General features: G+C 48.9%; 4 pseudogenes; all 4 read right to left on the reverse strand.

Annotated features, from left to right (window-relative positions):
* Positions 1-2586: 2586 nt before the first annotated feature.
* On the reverse strand, positions 2587-2705 carry LOC143958618 (5S ribosomal RNA; annotated as a pseudogene).
* Positions 2706-5443: 2738 nt separating this feature from the next.
* On the reverse strand, positions 5444-5562 carry LOC143958447 (5S ribosomal RNA; annotated as a pseudogene).
* A 319-nt stretch (positions 5563-5881) lies between these two features.
* Positions 5882-6000, reverse strand: LOC143958369 (5S ribosomal RNA; annotated as a pseudogene).
* A 3531-nt stretch (positions 6001-9531) lies between these two features.
* Positions 9532-9650, reverse strand: LOC143958566 (5S ribosomal RNA; annotated as a pseudogene).

Raw genomic sequence — 9650 nt, forward strand, 5'->3', positions numbered from 1 at the left:
AGCGAGAGTCGTTGATTGGCATTGTAATGGCCCACACAAGCAGTGGGTGGAGATGGAGATTGAGGATGGATCCAATCCCCTATTGACCTCCCCGTGGCTCCTGTCCTCCCTACCAAAAGACCTCAGAGATCACCCCGTAGTGGGAGCTACGTTGGCTGTTGTGCGGAGGTTGTTCCGCTGCACACACATTGCTCCCCTGCTGTCACCAATGACTCCGGTTATAGGTAATCCAGACTTCCCACCGGGATTTACCAACAAGAAACTGCGACAGTTGACAGTGGTGGGGAAACAGCGTCTGGGAGAGGTGTGGCCCTCTGAAGGGCTCCCGACCACGCAAACTGTCGCTGAGCTTTCTGACCCTCCGCTTGACTTGTTTAGTGCTTATCAACTTCGTCACTTTCTTCTGGCCATACAAAGGGCCCCCTACACTCCTAGAGACCTGACGCCCTATGAATCCATCTGTCACAAAATGGAACCTGTGCGACACACCCTCTCCCTCCTGTACAACCTGTTAAGTAGTCAGGAGGAGGAGTCGACCCCACCATTTATCCACAAATGGGAGAGGGACTTTGGCATCACATTTACCCCACAACAGATAGGGAAGATCCTGACATTAGTACATAAAGCTTCCATCGCAAACCAATATTAAGAATCAGGATACAAAATAGTCTCACGCTGGTATAGAGTTCCATACCTTCTGAATAAAATGAATAGATCGATCCCGGATGTTTGTTGGAGGTGCAATTCAGATACGGGGACCATGGGACACATTTTCTGGGCATGCCCGGCCTTGAGGAACTTTTGGGTGGAGGTGACCGGGACGATAAAAACTCTCAGAAATGTAGATATTGCAGACAACCCAGCAGCGTGCCTTCTACACTTGACCGAACAGCCTGTGCGAAAATACAAAAAAACCCTCACGATGCAACTCCTGAACACCGCCCGGGCCTGCATTCCCACACTGTGGAGGCAGCCTCAGCCCCCATCCAAGGTGCTGTGGTATTCCAAAGTCAATCATATTCTCCGGATGGAAGAATTGACCGCCACCCTTCACAACACTGAAGAGGCATTTAGTGTAACATGGAGGCCCTGGAGGTATTTTACTGATACTTGAGACTACATTCGGGAGGAGAGCAGCGCCCCTGTCCCAGAAAAAGACTGAACATCTAACGTTTACCTACGTAGGCCATGTCTGCCCTGGGTGGCATTCCCCCCCCCCCTCCCTTTTTGTCTTTATTTTTCTATTTTTCCCCACCACCATCCCCCCCCTCCTCTCAATCCGTCTTTGCACTCTCTTCTTCCCCCGTCCTCCCTTTTGACTATGCCTTGTCTCCTTACTAGCCTTTGGGACCCAGAAGAACCCCAGGGTTCTGGACACGACCGGCTCATATTTTACTCTGGTTCACATAGGTCATGATAAGCTGGCTCGCTGTGGTCCCAGTTGTTCTCCATGATTACATTTTTTCGAACGGAGCTGCATTAGTTATACTGTACTACATGTCCGAGGTGGGGTTTCTCCCTTTTCTGCATGAAACTGTAGGACTCCCCTCTGAGAACCCAGAGTTATTTCGCTGCCTATTTTTGGTTACCATGTAATTGTGACCCTGGGTCATGCTGTATGGTTGACTGTTATATTTATGTTGTTCTACTTATACTTAATAAAAGAATAAAACAAAAAATAAAAAATAAGTCAATGCCAACAACTTAAAAAAAAAGCCTATGGCATCGAGAAATCCCAGGTGGTCTCCCATCCAGGTACTAACCAGGACCCAACCCTGCTTAGCCTCTGAGATCAAATGAGATTTGGCTCTTTCAGGGTGATGCAGCCATAGTAGATTTTTTCAGGCACGCTCAACCCTCTTGACAAACGCCAAGATGGTCACCTTGGGAAACAAACAAAAAAAACAAGTCAACGCCAACAACATAAAAAGAAGCCTACCACACCTAGTATTTCCAGGCGGTCTCCCATCCAGGTATTAACAAGGCGTGACCCTTTCTAGCCTCTGAGATCAGCGGAGATTGGGCGCTTTCAGGGTGATGTGCCCATAGGCAATCTCTTTGGGCACTCTCATCCCTCTTGAAAAATGCCAAGATAGTCACCCTGGGAAACAAGCGAAAAAAAACAGGTCAACGCCAACAACATAAAAAGAAGAATACGGCACCTGGTATTCCAAGGCCGTCTCCCATTCAAGTACTAACTAGGCCCAACCCTTCTTAGCCTCTGAGATCAGAAGAGATAGGGTGCTTTCAGGGTGATGCGGCTGTAAGCGATCTCTTTAGGCACTCTCAACCCTCTTGACAAATGCCAAGATGATCACTTTGGGAAACAAGCGAAAAAAACAGGTCAACACCAACAACATAAAATTAAGCCTGCGGCATCTGGAAAACCCAGGCGGTCTCCCATCCAGGTACAAACCAGGCCCAACCCTGCTTAGCCTCTAAGACCAAACGAGATTGGGTGCTTTCAGGGTGTTGTGCACATAGGCAATTTCTTTGTGCACTCTCAACCCTCTTGACACATGCCAAGATGGTCACCTTGGGAAACAAGGGAAAATAAAACAGGTCAACGCCGACAACATAATGAGAAGCCTACGGCACCTGGTATTCCCAAGCTGTCTCCCATCCAGGTACTAACCAGGCCCATCGCTGCGTAGCCTTCGAGATCAGATGAGATTGGGCTCTTTCAGGGTGATTTGGCCGTAGGCACTCTCTTTGGGCACTCTGAAGCCTCTTGACAAAGGCCAAGATGGTCACCTTGGGAAACAAGCTAAAAAAAACAGGTCAAAGCCAACAACATAAAAAGAAGCCTACGGCATCCAGTATTCCCAGGCGATCTCCCAATCAAGACACTAACCAGACCAGATCCTTCTATGGCACCTGGTCTTCCCAGGCAGTCTCCCATCCAGGTACTAACCATGCCTGACGCTGCTTAGCCTTTGAAATCAGACGAGATCGGGTGCTTTCAGGTTGATGTGGCCGTAAGCGTTCTCTTCAAGACACGCCCAACCCTCTTGACAAACGCCAAGATGGTCGCCTTGAGAAACAAGCAAAAAAAACAGGTCAAAGCCAACAACATAAAAAGAAGCCTATGGGCTTACAGCGGACCCTAAAAGATGGGACCCACTAGCTCTGTCATGGTTCGGACGCTGTAATGTGTTGAAGATGAACGCGATGCCACGACTTCTGTATCTACTACAAGCCTTACCTATCAAAATACCCCAGACTTTCTTTCATGCGGTTCGCTCAATCTTTATCAAGTTCCTCTGGCGCGGAAAACATATGCGTATTGGTAGGGCAATGCTATTGCGACCGAAATTGCGGGGAGGTATTGGCTTCCCGGACCCTGCTCTATATTACACAGCGACGCACATGACACCGGTGGTTGACTGGTGCCGGTGTTCTGCCATATACTGTCTGGCCATGATATAGTGTCCGCGCCGTACGGAGCAGACGAAGCTTCGGAAAATCTCCGAAGCTGAACGGCGCCTGCGCGGTGAGTGGAGGTGGTAGCCCCACCATCCAAGCGGACATAGGGTTGTGAATATTAGAGGGCCCCTCGCAGGCGAGCTTCGCTCGCCACGCTTTGGGCTCGGCCTCGCTGCGCTCGGCTCTTTTATATTCTTACTCTATGTCCACTTGGATAGTGGGGATAGAACCTGGACTCAGTGCGCAGGCGCCGTTCATGCTCGGCAATTTTCGGAATCTGTGTTGCTGTGTACTGCGCATGCGCAGTACACAGCGGACACTATCCGATGGGGGACCATATGTGATAAGACACCGGCATGGGGAACTGAAGCTATGGGTCAAGCTAGAGCAGGAGATGGCGCGGGTTCCATTGGCTGGTCTGCCTTGGGCGATTGGAGCCCTGTGTGACTACTCACCCTTTAATTGGCCCCCTCGCTCGCCGAGATGGATAGTTTTTTTCACCTTTCCCACCTGACTAACTTCCCTTCTCCTATGACCCCAATTATTGGACACCCTAGATTCCCTCCGGGCCTGTCTGACCAGGCCTTTACCAGGCAAGCCCCGAAAGGGCTTCTGAGAGCAGCCCTATTTCTTGGACCCACGGGCTTGATTCCCATGGGGACCATACTGCTAGAGCAAGTACCTGTTGCATTGGATAGCTGGAGAGCTAGACAGCTAAACCATTTCCTCGGATCACTACCTAACCATTCATTCTTCTCTAGACAATTCCACCACTTTGAGGAACTTTGCCTGGATGATGGCCCAATTCGTGGTTCCCTCTCTAGGTCCTACCAAATGCTGACAGACGCACAATCCTCCACGGATCCACCCTTCCTAGCTAAATGGAAAAGGGACTTACAAACTACATTCTCCAAACCACAGAAGGACAGAATAATCTTTTTCGCCCATAAGTCGTCACTCTGCAGTAAATATCAGGAGATCTCATATAAGCTGATCACACACTGGTATCGTACACCGGTGGTGTTGGCCAAAATATTCCCCGGTCAATCTGACCGCTTGCTGTCGCTGTGGGCAACAGGCTGGCACCATTCTCCACATTTTCTGGGAATGCCCTAAATTACAAACATTCTGGCAGCCTGTCCTGAGACTCATCCACAAGTTCACAGACATTTCCTTAGCCAATGATCCCGCAGCAGTTCTTCTCAATCTAACTCCTATGTCGAGAAAGCGTTATCATAAGTCCTTACTTAAACATCTCCTCAATGCAGCTAGGGCCTGCATCCCAAGTCAGTGGAAAGAGCAATCTGCTCCAATGGTGACCCAGTGGTTCGCAAGGGTAAATGATATTGAACGAATGGAAGACCTGACTGCCACAATGAGGGATAAAACGGAGGAGCATGGGAACAGATAGTTCTACTGGACCCAGTTTCGCTTTTCGGAAGAATACCTCCGCGAGACATAGTAAGCTCATGGTGATCGTTGGAGATCGCTGTTCCAAACGTTGGACAGCTCATGAGCTGGTGAGCCGAGGGCGTCTCTTGCTCCCTGGGAGGGGACCCCACCCTATCCACTCTACCCACGACACCCCCTTACCCCTTCTTTTCCTTTTCTGCCATTTCCTTCCCCAATCTTCTCTTTCCCCTTCTCCCTCCTTTCAGTTCTACTATTTCCCTTCTTAACTCAAAAAAGGGAAAAGAAAATGGTATGTTCCGACCCCATTTGACTACTACACAATACTCTTCCCCTATCTATGGATATCTAAACTCTTCGAGGGTAGCAGGGCTAGTATCAATAATATTTTAAGTGGTAGAGGATCCCAACGAGATGGAGCTTTAATCTCATCTTGATATGACCGCAAAGCTGTACACGTGCTATTCTCCTCGGACTTCTTACCATTGGCTCTGATATCCATGCAATATGATCGTTTGTTTGTAACTATTTGTATAACACATTCTGTGAAGTTGCCTTTGCATTGTATGTCGCATACTACTAAATAAAAAAATAAATAAAAAAAAGAAGCCTATGGCACCTGGTATTCCCAGGCGGTCTCCCATGCAGGTACTAACCAGGCCCGACACTGTTTAGCATCTGAGATCAGAGGAGATCGGGTGCTTTCAGGGTTATGTGCCCATAGGCAATCTCTTTGGGCATTCTCAACCCTCTTGACAAATGCCAAGATAGTCACCTTGAGATACAAGCGAAAAAAAACAGGTCAATGTCAACAACATAAAAAGAAGAATACGGCACCTGGTATTCCAACGCCATCTCCCATCCAGGTACTAACTAGGCCCAACCCTTCTTAGCCTCAGAGAAGAGAAGAGATAGGGCTCTTTCAGGGTGATGCCGCTGTAAGCAATCTCTTTGGGCACTCTCAACCCTCTTGACAAATGCCATTATGGTCACCTTGGGAAACAAGCAAAAAAAAAAACGAATTAACGCCAACAACATAAAAAAAAGCCTACAATAACTGGTATTCCCAGGTGGTCTCCCATCCAGGTACTAACCAGGCCCGACTCTTCTTAGCCTCCACGATCAGATGAGATTGGGTGCTTTCAGAGTGATGTGGCCATAGGCAATCTCTTCAGGCACTCTCAACCCTCCTGACAAACACCAAGATGGTCACTTTGGGAAACAAGTGAAAACAAAACAGGTCAACGCCAATAACATAAAAAGAAGTCTATGACACCTGGTATTCCCAGGCAGTCTCCCATCCAGGTACTAACAAGGCCTGACTCTTCTTAGCCTCCAACATCAAACGAGATCGGGTGCTTTCAGGGTGATGTGCCCGTAGGCAATCTCTTCAGGCACTTTCAACCCTCTTGACAAACGCCAAGATGGTCACCTTGGGAAACAAGCAAAAAAATAAAAAATAAGTCGGAAGCTAGAGACAATAAGGCCCGAGTCCTCAATTTAATCCATGCGGCGCATGTACAGGGAAGGCCCTTGCTTATGTTGTCAATGAACGCGGAAAAGGCCTTTGACAGGGTGGCCTGGCACTTTATGCAGGCCACCCTGGAACATATAGGTCTTGGCTCCAACATGATGAGCTGGGTAATGTCGCTTTACTCCACGCCGTCGGCAGCGGTACGGGTGAACGAGTGGTGCTCGGACTCTTTCCCCATCACTAATGGGACGAGGCAGGGGTGCCCTCTGTCTCCCCTAATTTTTATTCTGACACTGGAACCACTTATGTGTCACCTTCGGAATGACCCGAATATTACTGGCATATCCAAACCCTCGGCACACCACAAAATTGCGGCGTACGCTGACAATCAAATTTTTTCCGTCTCCAATCCACACATTTTGCTTCCCAATATACTTGCGTCTCTACAGCGATACGGCAGCCTATCAAACTATAAAATCAATTGCGCCAAGTCAGCTATATTGAATATATCGGTCCCGGATGGTGAGGCCAAGAGGCTCCGCTCCGCTTTTCCATTCTACTGGGCTGAAAAATATATACGTTACCTGGGCGTTGACATCGCAGCGGATTTAGTGCAATTGTACCCGCTTAATTTTGTCTCTCTCCTGGATAGACTGAAATCTGATTTGGGAAACTGGCATGCTTTAACACTGACCTGGTTCGGGCGCTGTAATGCATTCAAAATGACGGCCCTCCCGCGGATCTTATACATGTTCCAGACATTACCGATCCGGTTACCCCCAATTTTTTTCAGAAAACTGCAGGTGCTGCTCCGGGACTTTATTTGGGCGCGCAAACCGCCCAGAGCCCGTTTGCAATTGCTTGCCAGACCAAAGGACAAGGGGGGTCTGGGTCTCCCAGATCTCAGACAATGCTACAGAATGACTCTGCTAGCGAGAGTCGTTGATTGGCATTGTAATGGCCCACACAAGCAGTGGGTGGAGATGGAGATTGAGGATGGATCCATTCCCCTATTGACCTCCCCGTGGCTCCTGTCCTCCCTACCAAAATACCTCAGAGGTCACCCCGTAGTGGGAGCTACGTTGGCTGTTGTGCGGAGGTTGTTCCGCTGCACACACATTGCTCCCCTGCCATCACCAATGACTCCGGTTATAGATAATCCAGACTTCCCACCGGGAATTACCAACAAGAAACTGCGACAGTTGACAGTGGTGGGGAAAAAGCGTCTGGGAGAGGTGTGGCCCTCGGGAGGGCTCCCGACCACGCAAACTGTCGCCAAGCTTTCTGACCCTCCGCTTGACTTGTTTAGTGCTTATCAACTTCGTCACTTTCTTCTGGCCATACAAAGGGCCCCCTACACTCCTAGAGACCTGACACCCTATGAATCCATCTGTCACAAAAGGGAACCCTCTCCCTCCTGTACAACCTATTGAGTAGTCAGGAGGAGGAGTCGACCCCCACCATTTATCCACAAATGGGAGAGGGACTTAGGCATCACATTTACCCCACAACAGATAGGGAAGATCCTGACCTTAGTACATAAAGCTTCCATCGCAAACCAATATCAAGATTCAGGATACAAGATAGTCTCACGCTGGTATAGAGTCCCATACCTTCGGAATAAAATGGATAGATCGATCCCGGATGTTTGTTGGAGGTGAAATTCAGATACGGGGACCATGGGACACCTTTTCTGGGCATGCCCGGCCTTGAGGAACTTTTGGGTTCCCAGCAGCGTGCCTTCTACACTTGACCAAACAGCCTGTTCGAAAATACCAAAAAACCCTCACGATGCAACTCCTGAATGCCGCCCGGGCCTGCATTCCCGCATTGTGGAGGCAGCCTCAGCCCCCATCCAAGGTGCTGTGGTATTCCAAAGTCAATCATATTCTCCGGATGGAAGAATTGACCGCCACCCTTCACAACACTGAAGAGGCATTTAGTGTTACATGGAGGCCCTGGAGGTATTTTACTGGTACTCGAGACTACATTCGGGAGGTGAGCAGTCCCAGAAAACGACTGAACATCTAACGTTTACCTACGTAGGCCATGTCTGCCCTGGGTGGCATTCCCCCCCCTCCCTTTTTGTCTTTATTTTTCTTTTTTTCCCCGCCGCCATCCCCCCACCTCCTCTCTCTCCGTCTTTGCACTCTCTTCTTCCCCCGTCCTCCCTTTTGACTATGCCTTGTCTCCTTACTAGCCTTCGGGACCAAGAAGAACCCCAGGGTTCAGGACATGACCGGCTCATATTTTACTCTGGTTCACATAGGTCATGATAAGCTGGCTCGCTGTGGTCCCAGTTGTTCTCCATGATTACATTTGTCCGAACAGAGCTGCACTAGTTATACTGTACTACATGTCGGAGGTGGGGTTTCTCTATTTTCTGCATGAAACTGTAGGACTCCCCTCTGAGAACCCAGAGTTATTTGGCTGCCTATTTTTTGTTAGCATGTAATTTTGACCCTGGGTCATGCTGTATGGTTGACTGTTATATTTATGTTGTTCTACTTAACAAAAGAATAATAAAAATAAAAAAAATAAGTCAATGCCAACAACTTAAAACTAAAGCCTATGGCATCGAGAAATCCCAGGCGGTCTCCCATCCAGGTACTAACCATGTCCCAACCCTGCTTAGCCTCTGAGATCAAATGCACGCTCAACCCTCTTGACAAACGCCAAGATGGTCACCTTGGGAAACAAAAAAAAAAACAAGTCAACGCCAACAACATAAAAAGAAGCCTGCGGCATCTGGAAAACCCAGGCGGTCTCCCATCCAGGTACAAACCAGGCCCAGCCCTGCTTAGCTTCTGAGACCAAACAAGATTGGGCGCTTTCAGGGTGTTGTGCCCGTAGGCAATTTCTTTGTGCACTCTCAACCCTCTTGACAAATGCCAAGATGGTCACCTTGGGAAACAAGGGAAAAAAAACAGGTCAAAGCCAACAACATAAAAAGAATCCTACGGCATCCGGTATTCCCAGGCGATCTCCCAATCAAGACACTAACCAGGCCAGATCCTTCTATGTCACCTGGTCTTCCCATCCAGGTACTAACCAGGCATGACGCTGCTAAGCCTCTGAAATCAGACGAGATCGGGTGCTTTCAGGGTGATGTGGCCGTAAGCGTTCTCTTCAAGACACGCCCAACCCTCTTGACAAACGCCAAGATGGTCGCCTTGAGAAACAAGCGAAAAAAACAGTTCAAAGCCAACAACAAAAAAAGAAGCCTATGGCACCTGGTATTTCCAGGCGGTCTCCCATCCAGGTACTAACCAGGCCCGACACTGTTTAGCCTCTGAGATCAGATGAGATTGGGCGCTTTCAGGGTGATGGGGCCGTAGGT

Source organism: Lithobates pipiens, unplaced genomic scaffold (genome assembly GCF_037356315.1).
Source record: "Lithobates pipiens isolate NorthernLeopardFrog02 unplaced genomic scaffold, aLitPip1_a1.2 Scaffold_61, whole genome shotgun sequence".
Lineage (NCBI taxonomy): Eukaryota > Metazoa > Chordata > Amphibia > Anura > Ranidae > Lithobates > Lithobates pipiens.